Here is a 21,985-nt window from a genome sequence, read left to right as displayed (position 1 = left end):
TAAATCATTTTACTCACGCTGAGTGAAATGGTAGTTTAGGGGACGGCCTAAAATTGAATTCTCAACTATTTATGTTATTAGTGGTCGTATTTTAAAGAAAACAGGTATACAATGTTGGGGAATAAATTGCTACAATCTAGGCTATCAATAATTTAATTCACGCTGAGAAAAATGGTAGTTTAGGGGAACGCCTAAAATATAATTCTCAAATATTGTTGTTATTATTAGTCCTATCTTGATGAAAATCTGTATGCAAAGTCAGGAAATAAGTCGCTATAGTCTAGGCTGTAAATTATTTTATTCACGCTGAGTGAAATGGTAGTTTAGGGGAAGGCCTAATATGTAATTCTCAAATATTTCTTATTAGAGGTGTAATCGATGAATGCTACATAACTAAGGTTATATAGTATTAAATTTCCTATTATTCATGTCTTATACATTGTTACCGTACTGGCTATGATCACAAAGATATTCATGAATTTGGATTTTTGTTACTAAGTCCATATCAGCGCCGAGTAACGAGAAAATGGGTAAACCATATTTAATGAAAATCGGTATGTAAACTCGGAGAATAAGAAACTACAATTTACGGTATAAAATGTTTTACGAATCACAGAGTCGAAAGAAAACTAAATGTGTAGGCCTACAATATAGAAAGCTCATAACATTGATCAACAATAACATTACATTGACCATTGTTTGTCGTGATGTGCTTTGTGCCTTCTGTTGCCCCTCATCTCCGGTAGATAGGATTACAGCTGCGTACAGAGTATTTTTTATTTGATTTACGTCGCACCGACATAGATAGGTTTTATGGCGACGATGGGATAGGAAAGGGCTAATTAAGGTACAGGCCCAGCATTTGACTGGTGTGAAAGTGGGAAACCACAGAATACCATCTTCAGCACTGCCGGCAATGGGGTTCGAATCCACTATCTCTCGGATGCAAGCTCACAGCTGTGCACCGCTAACCACACAGTCAACTCGACGAGTTGTACAGAGTGTAACAGGCTGCCTGAATATTGATGGGAAGTAGCTGGGGAGTTAGATAACTTTCTTCTTTAGCATGCCATTCCCCTGGTTTATAAATTTTCTGATACTACTGGTACGTAACACACTGGATCATCATAGCATTCGGGCTATTCAACCCCTCTTTTGAGGCACTGATTGGAATGAACAGTGTGCATATTCAGCGGAATAATGGCAGATGAGTGTTCATGGCAATCTGCGGCCTGGTCATCCCAGCTCTGGAACTTTGGACTATTAGATTGGCACCGCAATCTAACCGCAGCACTGTTCGTTAAAAGTGATAAAACGTGCGGCTTTCCATTTGATCGAGTATTTTATATGATAGCATTGCTTTTAATCGCTACATTCATACTTACGTTTTTGTAATGACCTATGTTGATTTCAGTAAGGAAAACCACAAAGTCAGTCTTTCTGAGAATCCCGTAGCGAAGCACGGGTACATCAGTATGTTAATAAGAATATGGAAACGTCAAAATTACATCAAATTTCTCAGTAATTATGGACTATTCTAATCAAATTATACCATTTTTGTATATATTTCTTTAATTATTGCAAATGTTTCCCATGAATCTGATATTTATTTTGAAATCCTGGTTTCAAAAGAAGGCATAACGGTTCACCGTCATTGGGAGAAAATTGAACATCCCTAAAAAAGGAAGAAAAACGGCAGTTTCCTGTATTGTGACGTTATATTACGTATCAGTTTGCCGAGCTCTTCTTCTGATCTCTTTGGAATGGAAATGATTGCAATAACATGCTCAGATCATAGTGTTTATAAGAATACTCATGGTGACAAAATGTGCAAAATATCCTAGTTGAAATTATACTCATGTGTCTGCAATAAAACATTATTATTATTATTATTATTATTATTATTATTATTATTATTATTATTATTATTATTATTATTATTATTATTATTATTATTATTATTATTATTATTATTATTATTATTATTATTATTATTATTATTATTATTATTATTATTATTATTACATGCTGGCAGGGAAGAGAACCTTACAACTCCAGCAGTGGCGTATGCTGGGATCAAGACGTGGGCTACCACTAGATTTAGGTTAGCCCTTTTCGAATGTTGGTTTAGTGAACGTCAAGCCTTCGAAGTTTTGAGCTGCAGTCAATAGTCAACGGAGAAGCCTGCTGTGTTGTCAAGGCTGCTTCACAAGCTACTGCCCTGGCCTCTGCTACTGCCAATGCTCAACCTTTGATCAGTGGAGATGGTAGCCTAAGGTTCAGCTAATTAAAGCCTGGCTTTGTGGCTAAATGGATAGATTCCATGCCTTAGGTCCGATGGCCCCGGTTCAATTTTCAGAATCATCCCCTCATACTGTTAATTCCCCTGGCTTGGGGACTGGGTATTTATCGCGTCTTCACCATTCATTTTATCCTCACTAGGTCCCCACCAAGCCTATACAGATGCCATACATTATTATTATTATTATTATTATTATTATTATTATTATTATTATTATTATTATTATTATTATTATTATTATTATTATTATTATTATTATTATTACTGTACCGTAATTCTAGCGGCAGGACGATCCAAAGGGGTGCGGGCCAAGGATCTGGACTAACGAAGTAAGGACCAACCCAGAGGCTACAATGCTCAAGACAATAGGTTAAACAACCAGAACAGAACATTTATTTTACAAATTAATAACATCGAACAGGTTTGGAAAACCTTGAGAATTAACATGTTTAAGTAGAGGGTTTTGACCCGTTTTCATTATTCACCTGTAAGTCGGGGACCAGCCTCATATAAAACAGCAATATAATTCTCTCCTCCTACAAGAGGACTAACATCAACGTACGGTAAAATATTTGGCTTGGTACCAGATAATATTCGAACAATTACACTAGGCTGAAATCTACAGTAGTTCACAAATTTTCTCAAATAAATTATACATCTAAAAATCAATATAAAGTTGACAACCCATTAAGGTGCCATTAAGGCGAATCACATCGCTTCTGAAGCTAAACGCCCAGAAACATCCTGGCACTTTACATTTCATTCCCTTGAGCCAATTCCTTAGCTCCTACCATGACTACAAGGCCAAACATCGATAACTAAGGCGCAAGTGCCTACCAACAACTAATGATAGCCTTATCAAATCAATCAATCAATACTGATCTGCATTTAGGGCGGTCGCCCAGGTGGCAGATTCCCTATTTGTTGTTTTCCTAGCCTTTTCCTAAATGATTTCAAAGAAATTGGAAATTTATTGAACATCTCTCTTGGTAAGTTATTCCAATCCCTAACTCCCCTTCCTATAAATGAATATTTGCCCCAGTTTGTCCTCTTGAATTCCAACTTTATCTTCATATTGTGATCTTTCCTACTTTTATAAACGCCATTCAAACTTATTCGTCTACTAATGTCATTCCACGCCATCTCTACGCTGACAGCCCGAAACATACCACTTAGTCAAGCAGCTCTTCTTCTTTCTCTCAATTCTTCCCAACCCAAACTTTGCAACATTTTTGTAACGCTACACTTTTGTCGGAAATCGCCCAGAACAAATCGAGCTGCTTTTCTTTGGATTTTTTCCAGTTCTTGAATCAGGTAATCCTGGTGAGGGTTCCATACACTGGAACCATACTCTAGTTGGGGTCTTACCAGAGACTTATATGCCCTCTCCTTTACATCCTTACTACAACCCCTAAACACCCTCATAACCATGTGCAGAGATCTGTACCCTTTATTTACAATCCCATTTATGTGATTACCCCAATGAAGATCTTTCCTTATATTAACACCTAGATACTTACAATGATCCCCAAAAGGAACTTTCACCCCATCAACGCAGTAATTAAAACTGAGAGGACTTTTCCTACTTGTAAAACTCACAACCTGACTTTTAACCCCGTTTATCAACATACCATTGCCTGCTGTCCATCTCACAACATTTTCGAGGTCACGTTGCAGTTGCTCACAATCTTGTAACTTATTTATCACTCTTTAGAGAATAACATCATCCGCAAAAAGCCTTACCTCCGATTCCACTCCTTTACTCATATCATTTATATATATAAGAAAACATAAAGGTCCGATAATACTGCCTTGAGGAATTCCCCTTTTAATTATTACAGGGTCAGATAAAGCTTCACCTACTCTAATTCTCTGAGATCTATTTTCTAGAAATATAGCAACCCATTCAGTCACTCTTTTGTCTAGTCCAATTGCACTCATTTTTGCCAGTAGTCTCCCATGATCCACCCTATCAAATGCTTTAGACAGGTCAATCGCGATACAGTCCATTTGACCTCCTAAATCCAAGATATCTGCTATATCTTGCTGGAATCCTACAAGTTGAGCTTCAGTGGAATAACCTTTCCTAAAACCGAATTGCCTTCTATCGAACCAGTTATTAATTTCACAAACATGTCTAATATAATCAGAAAGAATGCCTTCCCAAAGCTTACATACAATGCATGTCAAACTTACTGGCCTGTAATTTTCAGCTTTATGTCTATCACCCTTTCCTTTATACACAGGGGCAACTATAGCAACTCTCCATTCATCTGGTATAGCTCCTCCGACCAAACAATAATCAAATAAGTACTTCAGATATGGTACTATATCCCAACCCATTGTCTTTAGTATATCCCCAGAAATCTGATCAATTCCAGTCGCTTTTCTAGTTTTTAACTTTTGTATCTTATTGTAAATGTCATTTTTATCATATGTAAGCTTTATTACTTCTTTGGCCTTAGTCTCCTCCTCTATCTCGACATTATCCTTGTAACCAACAATCTTTACATACTGCTGACTGAATACTTCTGCCTGCCTTTTGAAGATCCTCACATACACACTCCCCTTGTTCATTAATTATTCCTGGAATGTCCTTCTTGGAACCTGTTTCTGCCTTAAAATACCTATACATACCCTTCCATTTTTCACTAAAATTCGTATGACTGCCAATTATGCTTGCCATCATGTTATCCTTAGTTGCCTTCTTCGCTAGATTCAATTTTCTAGTAAGTCCCTTCAATTTCTCCTTACTTCCACAGCCATTTCTAACTCTATTTCTTTCCAGTCTGCACCTCCTTCTTAGTCTCTTTATGTCTCTATTATAATAAGGTGGGTCTTTACGATTCCTTACCACCCTTAATGGTACAAACCTGTTTTCGCATTCCTCAACAACATCTTACCTCCCATGCCCCCCGCTACGGTCTTTAGTTCGACGAAAGACAAGTGATCTGCTCAAGGTGCAGCAGGTGAGTGTCTCCACCGCTCGGCCAGGCGGACCAGCCTCGGCGGGAGGGGACCCAAGGTTCAAATCAAAATCAAAATATCTTTATTTGCAAATGAGGTGTCTACCTCGGTGGCAAATGCTACACTAAAGTACATTATTGTCAAGCACTAAATTTTAAATTAACAAGAGAAGAAGAAATATTTTTAGAATACAATATTATACCATTTACGCTAATAATATTTCCTATTAAGCACACAGCTCATCCTTAATAAATTTATATTGTTTACAAAATTCTACTTATAATATCTCCTGTATTTACCAACATAGTCAACTCATATACAGTATGTGGAATTACTGGTATAAGATTTAAATTTACATTACATTTATTTACTTTTTTTAACCTAAGTAGCATAACTACCTGCTGCGTCTTAACCAGAGCCCCTTTTGCCACCACCTTTCAGAGTTCCTGAAGGGCCTTCACAGCTACCGTAGCGGTCCCAGGGTCCTCGAAGTCCCCACTGTACTTCACCCCTACAGGCAGACCCCTACTTCGGCTGTCCAAACTCCATAGACCAGGGGATGGATGGGTTAAAAGTCAGGTTGTGAGATTCACAAATAGGAAAAGTCCTCTCAGTTTTAATTACTGCGTTGGTGGGGTGAAGGTTCCTTTTGGGGATCATTGTAAGTATCTAGGTGTTAATATAAGGAAAGATCTTCATTGGACTAATCACATAAATGGGATTGTAAATAAAGGGTACAGATCTCTGCACATGGTTATGAGGGTGTTTAGCGGTTGTAGTAAGGATGTAAAGGAGAGGGCATATAAGTCTCTGGTAAGACCCCAACTAGAGTATGGTTCCAGTGTATGGGACCCTCACCAGGATTACCTGATTCAAGAACTGGAAAAAACCCAAAGAAAAGCAGCTCGATTTGTTCTGGGTGATTTCCGACAAAAGAGTAGCGTTACAAAAATGTTGCAAAGTTTGGGTTGGGAAGAATTGAGAGAAAGAAGAAGAGCTGCTCGACTAAGTGGTATGTTCCGCGCTGTCTGCGGAGAGATGACGTGGAATGACATTAGTAGACGAATAAGTTTGAGTGGCTTTTATAAAAGTAGGAAAGATCACAATATGAAGATAAAGTTGGAATTCAAGAGGACAAACTGGGGCAAATATTCATTTATAGGAAGGGGAGTTAGTGACTGGAATAACTTACCAAGGGAGACGTTCAATAAATTTCCAATTTCTCTGAAATCATTTGGAAAAGGCTAGGAAAGCAACAGATAGGGAATCTGCCACCTAGGCGACTGCCCTAAATGCAGATCAGTATTGATTGATTCACACACATTTTTTTAATTTACAATAACCTGCACTGGTCGAATGCCCTCTAACATTTCATTTATTTTTTCTGATGCTGTTTATTCCCTTCTTGAATATCTGTACAGATTTTGGAAAAGGATCAAACGCTACCCCTGGTAAACTGTTCCACTCCTTCACGCCCTTCCCAATGAATGAAAATTTACCCCAATCACTTCGGCTAAAATTCCTTCTAATTTTATACTTGTGGTCAGTTCTGCCGATATAATTATTTTCCAACTGAAGCCCCATGCTTCTTCTCCTGTATAGGCTCTATATAATCCTATAAGTCTAGTTTTTCCCTCTTCTTACTTAATGTTTCCCACCCAAGTTCCTCTAACACTTTTTATACACTACTTGTTCTCCTGAAATCCCTTGTTACAAATCTTGCTGCTTTCCTCTGCACACTATCTATTTCTTTTATTAGATATTCTTGATGAGGATCCCAAACACTGTTTGCATATTCCAATAATGGACGAACCATAGTTAAGTAACTTTTTTCTTTTAATTCTTTATTGCATCCTTTAAGTAGCCTCATTATGACATGTAACGATCTGTATGCTTTCCCAACAATGTCATCAACATGACCCTTCCAGAGCAAATTACTTTCAAATCTCACACCTAAGTATTTGCACTTGCCATCTTTTGGGATAACTACCTCATCCAAAGTATATTCAAATTCAGTTTTAAAGCCCCTCTTTGTAAATGTTGTAACAGTTGATTTGCCTCCATTAACCTTCATATTATTTACTTCAACCCACTGTTGGATACTCTCAAGGTCCCTTTGTAATTCTGAACAATCCTCAATGTTATTTATTTCCCTATAAACAATTATGTCATCTGCATACAATCTTATTTTTGATGTTATATTGTTCCCTAAATCATTTGCTTATATTAAGAAAAGTAACGGACCGATTGTACTACCCTGTGCAATTCCCTTCCAAACTCTCTCTTCCTGTGATATATTATTTCCTACTTTGACTTTCTGAACACTTGAATTTAGAAATGTTCTTATTCAACGTATAAACCTTACGTCCAATCCTATTCCCTCCAATTTCTTTAATAATATTCCATGTTCCACTCTATCAAAGGCTTTGGAAAGATCTATGGCTATGCAATCTAACTGGCCTCCTGAATCCAACTGATCTGATATGTCCTGCTGAAATCCCACCAGTTGTGCCTCACTAGAAAATTTCTTTCTATATCCATACTGGCTCCTCATGAACCAATTTTTATCATCACATATCCCTCTGATGTACTTTGATATTAAACTCTCCAGTATTTTACAAACTATACTGGTCAGGCTGATTGGTCTGTAGTTCTCTGGCTTCCTTTTATCACCCTTTCCTTTATCAATTGGTATTATTATAGATTCCTTCCATTCCTTTGGTATTACACTATTATTTATGACATAGTCAAAGATAAATTTTAAATAAGGCTCTACGTACCACTCCATTGTCTTTAATACCTCCCCAGTAATTTGATCACTTCCTGCTGCTTTTCCTTGCTGAAGCAGTTGGATTTCTCTGAAAATATCTTCATTAGTGAATGAGAAGCTTCTTGTTTCTCTATGTGTCTCTCCCTCTCTATCTTCAGTTACAGTTTCCAACTCCTGACAATGTTCTACTGAATCTCTGAATTCCCTACTAAATAGATTTGCTTTCTCAGTATCTGTTAAATAGTGTTCACCCCCTTCTCCCACCAATGTAGGAATTTCGATTCCTTTTCCTTTTTTATTCCTAATATATGAATAGGCCTATAGCGTTTTCCATTTCCCTTTGTGGTCATTACCCTCTTGAAGAATGCCATTCATATAATTCTCTTTTGCTTCCTTTATTTTCCTGTTTACTATTCTATATTTTCTTTTTAATTTTATTATTTCCCTTGTATAATAAAAAGAGTCTGAGGTCATTTGACCCTTCTTAACAGGTACAAATCTCTTCTCTCCTTCCCAAATGATTCCTTTAAATTTAGCCCAAAGTGTATCCACATTAACTCCCTTCACTTATCCAACAACTGAATTGTGATTTAAGGTAAGTCCCAAATTCATCAACTTTAGTTTTTCTGTATAATTTCTTGTATTGTGTGACCCTCTTATTAAGCATTTTTGGTACGAACTCTACTTATGGTCACCTATTCCTTCAATTATGGTACCTCAGTTTTATCAACAATTTCCCATGGTTTAACCAAGAATACATCTAACAAGTTATTGAGACGAGTCGGTTCTTGTACTACTTGTGTTAATCCTCCCTCCCAAATTAACTTATTTGCCAGTTTCTGTTCATGGGCTTCACTTGCAGCTCCATTCCATTCAACTTCCGGCAAGTTTAGATCTCCCCCAATTATTACCATATCATCATTATTGTTTTTATGAGTACCGGTATAATCTATTATTTTCTCAAGTATTTCCACGTCTCTTTCCTCTCTTCCAGTTCTATGTGTTCCAATAATTCCCACCTCCTTCATATTATCACAAACTAATTTTATCCCTAATATTTCATCCCTTTCATTGGTAAACCATTCATGTGAACAATAAGTTTCCGACTCGTTGGCTGAATGGTCAGCGTACTGGCCTTCGGTTCAGAGGGTCCCGGTTTCGATTCCCGGCCGGGTCGGGGATTTTAACCTTAATTGGTTAATTCCAATGGCACGGGGGCTGGGTGTATGTGTTGTCTTCGTCATCATTTCATCCTCATCACGACGCGCAGGTCACCTATGGGTGTCAAATAGAAGACCTGCACCTGGCGAGTCGAACCCGTCCTGGGATATCCCGATAATAAAAGCCATACGACATTTCATTTTTACATTAACTACAATTACTTTTGAGTCAGATAGTTTGGAAATCTTATCTCTGAGTGTCGTAATTAGTTCCTCACTTTCATTTGCAGCAATGTCATTTGTACCACTCACAATCACCACATAATTGTCCTTCTCTAACACAGGATCACAACTTGAAAGGACGTCTTCAGTTTTGGCACCTGGTTTATTAGTCCTATATCCTCAGTTTCTGGATTCTGCAGCTCTTTCTTGATGCCATCTGCCTAACCCCACCCTTGACTATCTGCGTAGATATGAATTTTTGGCGATGTTGACTTTCGGTTGGTTTTCTTCTTCTGTAGGTTACCTCCACTGGATTAAAAAATTATTCGGAAAACTTGATGTGTCTTCTTCTGGAATTTGTTGCTACGACTGAAATCTATTTTGGCACTGCAAAGAGTTTTTCCCGGTTTTAAATGGTACGTAGTATCTCCCATATGTTTAACATTAAGCCTAAAATGGCTACACGTCACTTCCTTCCACGGCGATCTTCCTTTTCCAATGTCTTCTTTATCTTCCTGTTTCTTAATTCTGTCCTTTAAGCTTTCATTTTCAAGTTTCAGAGCACATAAGTTTTCTTGTAGCACTCATAAAATCTTAAGTATAGTTTCGTAAGTCTCTCTTTCTTGTTGTTCTGCCTCACTATCAGTTTGTTTACACTATGGGTACAGCCACACACTTTCTTCAATATCAATCCTATTTACAATATTTGCACAACGAAAATGGTACCATTCATCACACTTACGACACAGAATCCCATTTTAAACTAATCTTCTGCATTTGCCACATTTTTCCCTGCATCTTACACCAATATCCACTACGGATATCACAGACTCACACACAGTAGTCGCCATCTTGAAAAAATATATATATTTAAATTACTTAATTCTATTCCTTTCTTTAGATTACTTCTACAGTTGAGCACTAACATTTTTATGTCATCCCTACGTGATTTCTAGTTCCCTGTTGCCGTAACACCGCTCCCTAGGCCACCCTGTTTCCCTGAATGTGTCTCCCTATAACCCTTCTAAACAAATTTCCTAACTAATATGTACCACTGCGGTTTAAGTGAAGGCCATCTGAGCGCAGATCCCTGTCTCCTACCCACCCATTAGGATCTAGAAATTTCGCTCCCTGTTTCCCACATACGCACTCCATAGTCTCTTTTAAATCCCCAATCACCTTCCAGTCAGTATCCCTCCTATACAGAATTCCACTGATAACAATCTCTGCTTCCTTAAACTTCACCCGTGCTGCATTTACCAGGTCCCACACATCCCAACTATGTTGGTACTTATACCTGTTATTACCAACGTGAAACACTACCACCTTCTCCTTTCCCTCCTCCTTCTCTTCTATTTTCCTCAACATCTGCCTCAAGCTAATTCCTTGATAACACTCTACCTTGGTTCCTTTTCCTCCACACACTCTCCCCACATGTCTAACAATGGAATCCCCCATGACCAGAGCCTCAACCCTATCCAACTCGTTAGATCCCCTCCCCTCCTGATCAGCCCTATTTTCCTGACAACCGCAGAAGCTACTTCCTCCTCCCTTTTCTCCCTCCAGTGAGACTGTTTCATCTGTCTTTTTCTATGCACTACTCTACATTTCCCTTTCCTACCTTTTCCATTCGTCCTACTTCCCCACTTCTCAGCAACAGTTCCCTGTCCCTCACCTTCCCTCCGTTGTTCTACCTGCAGTGACTCGTACCAATATCTCACAGACACCTCTCCTGAATTGATCCTGAATAGAGCATTTTGCCTGCAAATCCTTCCCCTGAAAACATTAGACCACCTGTCCTCTACAATCCCCCCTTTCCTTCCATTCCTCTTTTACACCTGCTGTATTGAACCGTTCCCATCCAACAAATAAAAATATGTCAGGCTAAGCCGATGAGCTCGCAGTACGTACGTACAAAAATGAGCGTTAAGCTAAAGCTAACTTCCTAAGAAATAAATAGGCCTACCAATGGTGTATAAATGGGAAACAGTATAATTTAGTGTGAATAATAAGCAAATTCGGGGTAAAATAAGTTTATTAACTAAGCAATGATAAAATTACCCACACTAAACGAAATTAAATTTACAGTATGTAAAAATGTAAACCTAACTCAAATTGCCGTTCAAATTATAAGTATGTGCCGAGCATATCAGGAATAATTGCAAGTAATACCACTAAAGTTAATCGGAACAAATGCCGAACAAATGAAAAACACGTAAAACATAATTTAAAACTTGGCGAGATCTACATCTTTCATTAGAACGACGCCGCTAAGTGAGAATGCCGATATCCCCGAAGGGGATGCAGTTACGAACGTCCAATAAGCTATTCCTCAGCAAAAGCAAATCACGTCAGTTTCAATCCATTATACAGGGTGACCCACTTAAACATTTCACCGCAGATATGTCTGGAACAACAAGATATATTGAAAAATGACTTTCACAGGCATGAAGGCAGGGAAGGGGCTAATAAAAGTAAATACTATGAGCCAGTCAGAAACGTAAGAAAATAGTATTTTCAACATCAACTTACGTTTTTTTAAATGGACACTCTGTATTATTTCGTACGCAATCGTTAACATGAAAAATCACATAAGTAATGGCATTTGTTTCATCGCAATACGTCAATTACATCCCGAGATATTGCAACGTGAAGTTGACGCTTGAGATAAACGAAACGCGCAGCAGTTGCACATCCCGAGAGTCAAGCGCGAACCTCACGGTCCTCTTACTCACGATATGATTGCCGTACTACGATGCGACAGGCACTGTACTTAATGCTATTTGCACTGTTATCAAAAGGGATGAAAATAAGAGAGGGTTTTCCTGCCACAGCAAGGTAAGGTAAGGGTTATTCTGCCCGAAGGTAGGTCCGAATCTCCGCAGAGGTGTTCCTAAGCTGGTGTTTACGTGCGGTAGGGTGGCCAGTTCCTTTCCGCTTCTCCTTTCCCTTACCCCCACCAACAGCGCGTGGCAATCCATCCAACTCCTGCCCACGCCCAATGTTGCTTAACTTCGGAGATCTCACGGGATCCGATGTTTCAACACGGCTCCGGTCGTTGGCTGCCACAGCAAAAGGATATGTAAATAACGGTTTCTGTCTTGCGTGTTTTATTTACCTACACAGTACATTGCAGTAACTTGTACTGTACTACTTCAGAATGTACATAATTCGAACAGCAAAGTTACTGTAACGAAATTCCCTTATTTTCATCCCTTTCGATAGCAGTGCAAATAGCATTAAGTATAGCACCTGTCAAATTGTAGTACGGCAATCATATCGCGAGTAAGAGGACCGTGAGTTTCGTGCTGGAATCTCGGGATGTGCAACTGCTGCGCGTTTCGTTTATCTCAAGCGTCAACTTCACGCTGCAATATCTCGGGATGTAATTGACCTATTGCGATGAAACAAACGCCATTACTTATGTGATTTTTCATATTAATGATTGCTTACGAAATAATACAGAGTGTCCATTGAAAAAAAAACGTAAGTTGATGTTGAAAATACTATTTTCCTACGTGTTAGACTGGCTCATAGTATTTACTTTAATTAGCCCCTTCCCTGCCTTAATGCCCGTGAAAGTCATTTTTCAATATCTCTTGTTGTTCCAGATATATCTGCGGTGAAACGTTCAAGTGGGCCACCCTGTATAGGCCTACACATATTTACATATTCGAAGTAATTAATTACAAAACGGTAAATCCAAGGGTTCTAATCCACAGACATATAGATCTAGACTGGCAATGACGAGTATGATTCTGAAGCCGGAAGCGTGCGGCCACAGCCATCTTACGTCATTACATTATCCCAATGCAATAAAGTAAAACAGTGCCCGAAACGGGAATACTGGACAGGAGATAATTAAAAATAATCAAAAACACATATAAATAAGAACAATATTACTGATTAATTAGACCTATTATGTCTTTTATTTTACTGTAAAAAAAAGCAATACTGGTATATATATCAGTGGCGAATATAGAATATATTTTGGGGGGGGGGGCCAAGATTGATGTAAGGTTAGGTTAAGTAATTTTAAGAGGTCAGACGATTTCAAACACTTTAGAAAGGAAAAAGGAAACATTGATTTGGGCTGATACATACATACATACATACATACATACATACATACATACATACATATATACATACATACATACATACATAAATACATACATACATACATACATACATACATACATACATACATACATACATACATACATACATGCATACATACATACATACATACATACATACATACATACATACATACATACATACAGTACACCAATGGTTACAAAACGAAGTCCAGGTTTCGTGATACACTTGCAAATTTATAAAGAACTTCTTCATCACTAACTATAATGTCTCTGTGGATAGAGAGTAAAGCAAGCCCGTTAAGCCTACTTTCAGATGTGCTGTTCCTTAAGAAAGTCTTCAGTCTTGTTAGGCTAGAGAAAGTTCTTTCTACGGTTGCGATAGAAACAGGAAGAACTGCGAGTAATTTGAGAAGGGTATAAATGTTGGGGAAGAAAGTCTTATCACATTTTTCTAGAGAACTTACAGCCATTTTGGGAAGATTTGAAGGATTTTCCTGACTCCACTTTTCTTTCCACAACATAAACTCATTTTGCACAATCTCTTTATGTGACAGATCTCCTTCGTAGAAACTAAAAGCAGCCTCCAGTGAACCGAAATCTGTTACGATACACAATTGTGGAAGGATGTTTTGTAAGGATGCAACTATTTCCTTGTGAGATAAAAAGCGTTCTTTCAGTGAGTTACAAAAATCGTCCAGGTATGGCACATAAACTGCTAACTGTTGGCTCGGTATATCAACAACGCTCAAAAATTCCCATCATTTTGGTCCGGTTCTTCAAGGCTTATACATTTTTTCGGGGGGGGGGGGCCCAGGCTCCCTGGGCCCCCCCTTATATACGCCCCTGATATATATATATAAATACTTTAAAATAGCCAGCCTATTGTCAAATCTGTTTCCATTCTCTCTTACAGCATGATTCGCACATATCTTCAAGTACAGTGATGCAATTACACTAATAAGGCGTGCCGGGCTGAGTGGTTCAGACGGTTGTCCTTCTGTTTCCAACTTAGCTGGTTCGACCGCGGCTCAGTCCGGTGGTATTTGAAGGTGCTCAAGTACGTCAGCTTCGTGTCGGTAGATTTATGAGCACGTAAAAGATCTCCTGCAGGACTAAATTCCGGCACCTCAACGTCTCCGAAAGTGGTAAAAGTAGTTAGTGGGACGTAACGACAATAACATTATTATTATTATTATTATTATTATTATTATTATTATTATTATTATTATTATTATTATGACGGGGTTATCCGTGGACGCAGAGATGAAAGAAGGTGCCGGGGTGAACGGGTCTAACTACAAAGTCAAGAATGGAATTTAAAACTTTAACCAAGGTTATATTTTCTTTTCTTTTTTAGAATTTCAAACTTAACAAACTTTCGCTAAGTGAACACAATAATATATCAGGTACAATGAGAAACTAGAAACAAGACAAGAAAGATCCCAATTTCGGTGATTTTTTTCACTCTTGGGCTACAAGCCCCTAGTTTTACGATTCTGAGCTCTTAGCTCAATTTTACGAAAGCACAAATTTTAATGCAAGGTCAGAAAATCTCCCATACATGGAGCACTAGCTCCAACAATGACAATTTAAGGCCTTCCAGAGGCACTATTACAACACTTGAAAAAGAGCTAACGTGCTCTCAGTTCACAAGCGTACTCAAGGCAATTCCTACAGTATCGTATACCTTTTGGCCTTCCATGGCCAAACTTACAATTGAAACAGGGGTATCTCGTACCCAACCTACTGGGCTCATGGAACACGAATAATGGTTAAGTAAATGGCCCGAAACTCCAAATAGAATGGAGGCCAGTGGCGTATACTGAGGGCTACCAAGGCTATCAGTGAAGCCCAAGCCTCAAATGAGAACGATGGAAATCTAAATCTAATTATAATGTAAGCATCTGACACATTCTTCCATTTACAAAACTTGAAAGCATTGAGAAAGAACGTCGCTCGTATTTCTGAGATCAAGGCATCGGAGACTAACATCGCAGCCCTGGCCCTCGGCCCACACCCCTCGACCCGCCGCGCGAGGCTTGCTGGCGAATGTCGGAACGGTGCGGGGAACGAGGGGATCCTAACCTTGAGCTGGGCTAGGCTTCGGTCCGTCAAATCGCCGCCGCTAACGAGAGAGAGCGGTGGAAAGAGAAGGCCCAAAGACTCGAAGTTCTCCGGAAGTGTCCGAATTGATGGGATTCACCCATGTGCTACAGTATCACGAGTTTGTTTTCGCATGTGCAGGGCATCTTATGGGTTGCTTATAGTTACAGTGTGAACATGAGGAGAAATACAAGAATCCATACAAAGGGTATTTCTACTTAACACTGGAGTGGTCGCAATGGGTCTATGAGACCCGGTGGACATACTTATTTGTGTTCCTGTTGTTGGAATGCACCGAGTGCTTCCCCATCCCTGGTAGCTTCTTGGCTCCCGACCTTCAACAGAACACAGTAGCCCGCTCTCAGTTGCCTTGGAAATTTTGCGCGTACAGGCTGTTCAGGGTCTCGCAGACCCGGTGCGACTGTTAACGTTGATTTTTTGGCAAACTTTGCATTGTTAGTTTAGTACACTTTTTCTTCCGTGTAACAATGGATGAAGCTAACTCTGCCTGGATTCGTTCCATATTGGAGGAATCTGAAAATGAAGAAGCTCTTAGTCATTTCTGCCCGACAGACAAAGAGGAAGACATCCTTCATCTGTCCCGAGGGCCAAAATTTCATTTGCTGAGAACATGGACAATTTCTCTGCAGAATGTGCATATAAATTGATTAAAGTGATGTTTCCCTGTACTTAGATGTGTTTCTAAAACTAATTTGATGTTATGAATTATGATATATAATTCACACATACCTTAAAAAATCCATATTTTGTACCAATAGTTCAAGTGTGAAATTCTCAAAAATATGTTTTACTAAGACTGTGTAGAAAATATATGAAAGTGTTGCTTTGTGCATGTAGATGCAGGGAAAAAAATGAAAAAATGATGTGAAATACATTTTACTATTACCATGTTTTATCTTTCACAAGTTCACAGAAAACAATCAGTTTTTCAGTGTAATTATTAAAATACATTTTTGGTTAAGAAACGGGATAGTTAAATATTGTAGTCAAGTAAACTGCATTAAAATAAACGAAATAATGTCCTATAATACTTTAATTGGAAATAAAGTTTAAAAAACTAATAGTAAAACTCTGAGAAAAAATGGGTCTGAGAGACCCGGTACGACAATTAATATTGACAAAACCTATGCGACCACTCCAGGGTTAAGTAAGTATGAAAAGTATTTGTGGTTATGTGGCTCATGCGAACTTCACAAACTTTATTGTTGGCCATGCTTATTGTTTGCAACTAAGAATAATAATAATAATTGTACCGGGCGGTACACCTCCACGCCGCTAATTCAAATATTGCGCTAGTTGAAACCTCTCTACAGGAAAAACTCTGAACTTTAAAATCTGTATTAAATCAAAAGTTTCTCGGAAGATGTCTCTACTGTAAATTTTGAAGTGTTCTGAACTAGGTCTGTTTCGATTTGTATTTGTTTGCTCTGTAGTAAGAAGTGTGAACATTCTCTTCTAGATGGCACTACTGAAGAACTACAATTGTGCACCCTGGTGCGAAGTGAAGGAATTTTTTTTTTTTTGAAGAAATTTGGTATTCATAAGTTTGTTCTTTGTTAAATTTCTTTCAGTCATTGTTTGGGTTGGCAGTATAACCCTTCTCTTTCCGCCAATTTTGAATTTGACCAATGAGTAATTTCTGTAATTAATTTTCCACCAATCCTAGATGTCTTCTTCAGTTTTGACTTGTAATCTTTAGCCGACCAATAAAAATTTATGGGCGGGTTGTTATCATTCATGAAAGGTCTCGAATGTTCCACGGGGGTATATAAACTGCTGATTTTTTGGTCTCGGGGCCACTTCAGTAACATCTTTCGCAGTATGTGAACATATATAGCAGGGGCGGGAAGCGCCTCTTTCTCCTAGCAGCGGTTCATCTACAAGGTAATGGCCTGTTAACATCTTTATGTCTTGCTAGCTCAGCAGTTTTAACCCGCGGGGGAAGGTTCGATTCCTTTTTAATGTAAACCTTACTGCATTCATGTAAAGTAGCCGCAAGTTGGGATAGAGAGTGCTTAACCCTATCGAACTCCCCTTCATTTTGAATTTGAGGTGACTATGTTCTCGTAACCATTTTTCTCTTCCTTCTTAAAGTCTTGAACTTATTTGCCAACTAGTCACCTCCCTAGTATGGGATTAGCCCCTGTATAACTGGCCGAGTGCCACCTAGGTTTTAAGAAGTTTCATGTAGGAGTGCAAGTTACGCCCCCAGTCAATTTGTTTTTTGGGCCATTTAATTAACCCAGTGTTTGTTTTCTTCATGTGAAGGCCCTGTAGGTTGGGTACAAGATACCCCTGTTTCACGGTATGTGTGCCTCAAGGGCAGTTAGGAATAAAGGTTGTTTTAGCCTTTGACAGGCTGGTAAAATTGAGAGCGGGTGTGCTCTTTTCATCTTAACATTGTAATTAGGAGTTAGTGCTCCTTGTACTTAGGGGTTTTCTGCCCTGGAACTATTGTGGTGGTGAGCTGAGAGCTCATAAATTAATCTTGGGGCTCTGTAAATTCTTAAATTGTTAACTTGCTACTTGGTACCTGTTACATCTTTATTATTTGTTGTCATTTGTTGATTTTGAAAAGAAAATATAACCTTTGTTAAAGTTTTAAATTAACTTTAATTTCGTAAGTTGAGACCAATTCCCGCCCGCACCTTCTTTCAACTCTAACTACCACGGATAACTCCGTAACAACAACAACAACAACTACAATAATAATAATAATAATAATAATAATAATAATAATAATAATAATACCGGGCGAGTTGGCCGTGCGCGTAGAGGCGCGCGGCTGTGAGCTTGCATCCGGGAGATAGTAGGTTCGAATCCCACTATCGGCAGCCCTGAAGATGGTTTTCCGTGGTTTCCCATTTTCACACCAGGCAAATGCTGGGGCTGTACCTTAATTAAGGCCACGGCCGCTTCCTTCCAACTCCTAGGCCTTGCCTATCCCATCGTCGCCATAAGACCTATCTGTGTCGGTGAGACGTAAAGCCCCTAGCAAAAAAAGAAATAAATAATAATGTTCGCCTCTGGTGTAGTGGTTAGTGTGTTTAGCTGCCACCCTCGGAGAGCCGGGTTCGAATCCCGACTCTGCAACGAAATTTGAAAAGTGGTACGAGGGCTGTAACGGGGTCCACTCAGCCTCGGGTGTTCAACTAAGTAGAGGAGGGTTCGATTCCTACCACAGCCATCCTCGAAGTGGTTTTCCGTGGTTTCCCACTTCTCCTCCAGGTAAATGCCGGGTTGGTAACTAACTTAAGGCCACGGCCGCTTCCTTCCCTCTTCCTTGTCTATCCCATCCGATCTTAGCATTCCCCACAAGATCCCTGTTCAGCATAGCAGGTAAGGCTGCCTAGACGAGGTACAGGTCCTCCTTCCCACTTGTATCCCCCGACCCAAAGTCTCACGTTCCGGGACACTGGCCTTGAGTGTAGAGGTGGGATCTCTCGCTGAGTCCGAGGGAAAAACCAATCCTGGAGGACAAACGGATTAAGAAATAATAATAATAAAAGAACCAAACCAAACCAAACCAAACCAAGTGGCACTACAGCCCTTGAAGGCCCTTGGCCTACCAAGCGACCGCTGCTCAGCCCGAAGGCCTGCAGATTACGAGTTGTCGTGTGGTCAGCACGACGAATCCTCTCGGCCGTTATTCTTGGCTTTCTAGACGGATAATAATAATAATAATAATAATAATAATAATAATAATAATAATAATAATAATAATAATAATAATAATAATGCATAGCCTCTGGAAAGGCTTGATTGTGACCTAATGAAATGAATGGTGAAAACGCAATAAGCACCCAGTCCCCGAGCCTGGGGGATTAAGAGTACGAGGAGGCTGATTCGTTGGCTACCATCTACATTGATCAAGTGTTGAGTATTGGCAGTAGCAGAGGCTAGGGCTTGTGAACCATCCTTAACACAGCAGGCTACTCCGATGACTATTAGCTGCAGCTCAAAACCCTTAAGGCTTTACATCCTCTAAACCAACTATCGAAAATGGGTAACCATAGTCTAGTGATAACCCATGTCTTGATTGCAGCATACGCCACTGATGGAGGCGTGAATTTGCGCTCCTAAACAGGCATACTTAAAACCTAAAAGGCACTAGGCCGATGAAACAGGGGATATTCCCAAACTATGGAGGTGACCCGTATAAGAAAGAAATTTAAAACTTTAAGGAAGAGAAGAAAATCAGTTACAGCCGGGCTGAGTGGCTCAGACGGTTAAGGCGCTGGTTTTCTGACCCCAACTTGGCAGGTTCGATCCTGGTTCAGTCCGGTGGTATTTGAAGGTGCTCAAATACGTCAGCCTCGTGTCGGTAAATTTACTGACACGTAAAAGAACTCCTGCGGGACTAAATTCCGGCACCTCGGCGTCTCCGAAAACCGTAAAAGAGTAGTTAGTGGGACGTAAAACAAATAACATTATTATTATTAAAATCAGTTACCAAACCGCAGTCACCTCAAACCAAAATGAAGGGGAACTCGAGAGGGTGCATCCCTCTCTATCCCCGAATTATTGTTACAGATTTTTTGAAGTTTTTACATAAGTCGGCAGAAAATTACATTTTTAGAAGAGTAGGTTACATGGTAAAAGTTTTGGACCTTTCCCGCGGGTTAAACTGCTGAGCTAGCAAGAAATAAAGATGTTAAACGGCCATTACCTTGCTGAAAACCTGCTGCCTGATGAAAGGGGCACCTTCCGCCTACTGCTTCACATACACACTTAGTTAGATGTTGATCAAGTGGCCAAGAGCCGTGAAAATTCGCAGTTTATAAACCCTCGGGGAAAGTTCGATACCTTTCATGAATAATCATGACACACCCACAAAATTTATTGGAGGATACAAAGTTTACACTCCAAATCGAAGAAGAAAGACGTGATTGGTTGGAAATTAATTACAGAAATTCGTGATTGGTTAAATTCAAAACAGGCGGAAGGAAAGAATCAATATTGCCGACCCAAAAATGAATGAACGAAATTAAGTAAAGGAAAAACTTACGAATACAAAATTTGTTCAAAAAAGTTCCTTCACTTCGCACCAGGGTGCATGATCATAGTTTTTTGTAGTGACCTCTCTGAGAGAATGACCAAATGAGTAAATCTCCAACTTTAGAGTGTCTTTGTTGCAGTATACTGTGAAATACATGTTGCTAATTTTGACGGCAAGACCTGCCGCCGTTGCCAACATCGAGTTGAGGTCACCCGGACCCCTCAAGTACCCTCAGATACACCTCTCCCGTTACTATGAGAGGGGTAGTCGTGGTGAAGGACGCCGCAGATCAGAAGTATATGTACAATCCCCAGATGAATTGGCGGTAGGGGCACCGCACTTCAGCCTTTGCCGGGAGATGGATTCCAGCGCGCCATACACAGGTACACATCACGGGATTGGAGTGGGCCCGTACTCCACCTCAGTGGCGGTACGGCGACAACCGGCTGCAGGGACACTGAACCAGTAAGATCTCGGCGAAAGAAGTGTGTTGTTGGTGACTTGAGAATAGAGGGTACGATCTTTATTGGTGATGCTGAGGACTGGGCGACGTGGAAGGCTTTACGTGCCACGGTGTAGATCTGCAGGACTCGCGGGCTTGGTAATGGCCACTCAGGAACTGATAGCAGGAAAACCAGAGGAAAAGATCGCACTTACAACTCATATACATAAATAAAGGAAACCATAGTGCAGAAGGCCTTAAAATAAAAAATAACTATAATCTTCTAAGCTCCTGCTAAAGTTTAATGGCAATGAACCAAAAAAACTAATTATACAGGTTTAACGTGGGAGATGTGGACTCTAAAGATCCTCTCGGTGGCTGGATTGCTCACCCATAATGTAACAGGAGTCAGGAAATCTAAAATGATGCATGAAATCTGGGGGCAAACTTGCCCGCGGTAACAAAGATTTTAACCATGACTTGATCTCCTATATTTAGATTGGGGGCCTACGTCCACGATCATACCTTTCCCTAACCTTTTCATGAGAAACTTTAAGATTGGTCTTAGCCTTCTTCCATAGATCTCTGATATTATCGGGATCTATTGTCTCTGGTAGAATATCACTAGTGACCAAAGGTTAGGGAGCGGCGTGTTAGGCACAAATTTAAACATCAAGGAAGCTGAAGTGAACGTATAAGATTCACGAACAGCCAAATTCAAAGCGAAAGCCAACCAATGCAGGGATGTATCCTACCTGGAATGATCTTCATGATGATAGGCAATGAGCGCCAATCTCAAATTACGATTGACCCGCTCAGCCAGAGATGGTTGAGGATAATACCCTGAAGTAGTTACATGTGAGATGGACAGATCAAAACAGAATTTACGAAAGACA

Source organism: Anabrus simplex, chromosome 4 (assembly GCF_040414725.1).
Source record: "Anabrus simplex isolate iqAnaSimp1 chromosome 4, ASM4041472v1, whole genome shotgun sequence".
Taxonomy (NCBI): domain Eukaryota; kingdom Metazoa; phylum Arthropoda; class Insecta; order Orthoptera; family Tettigoniidae; genus Anabrus; species Anabrus simplex.
This window is presented reverse-complemented; position numbering follows the sequence as displayed.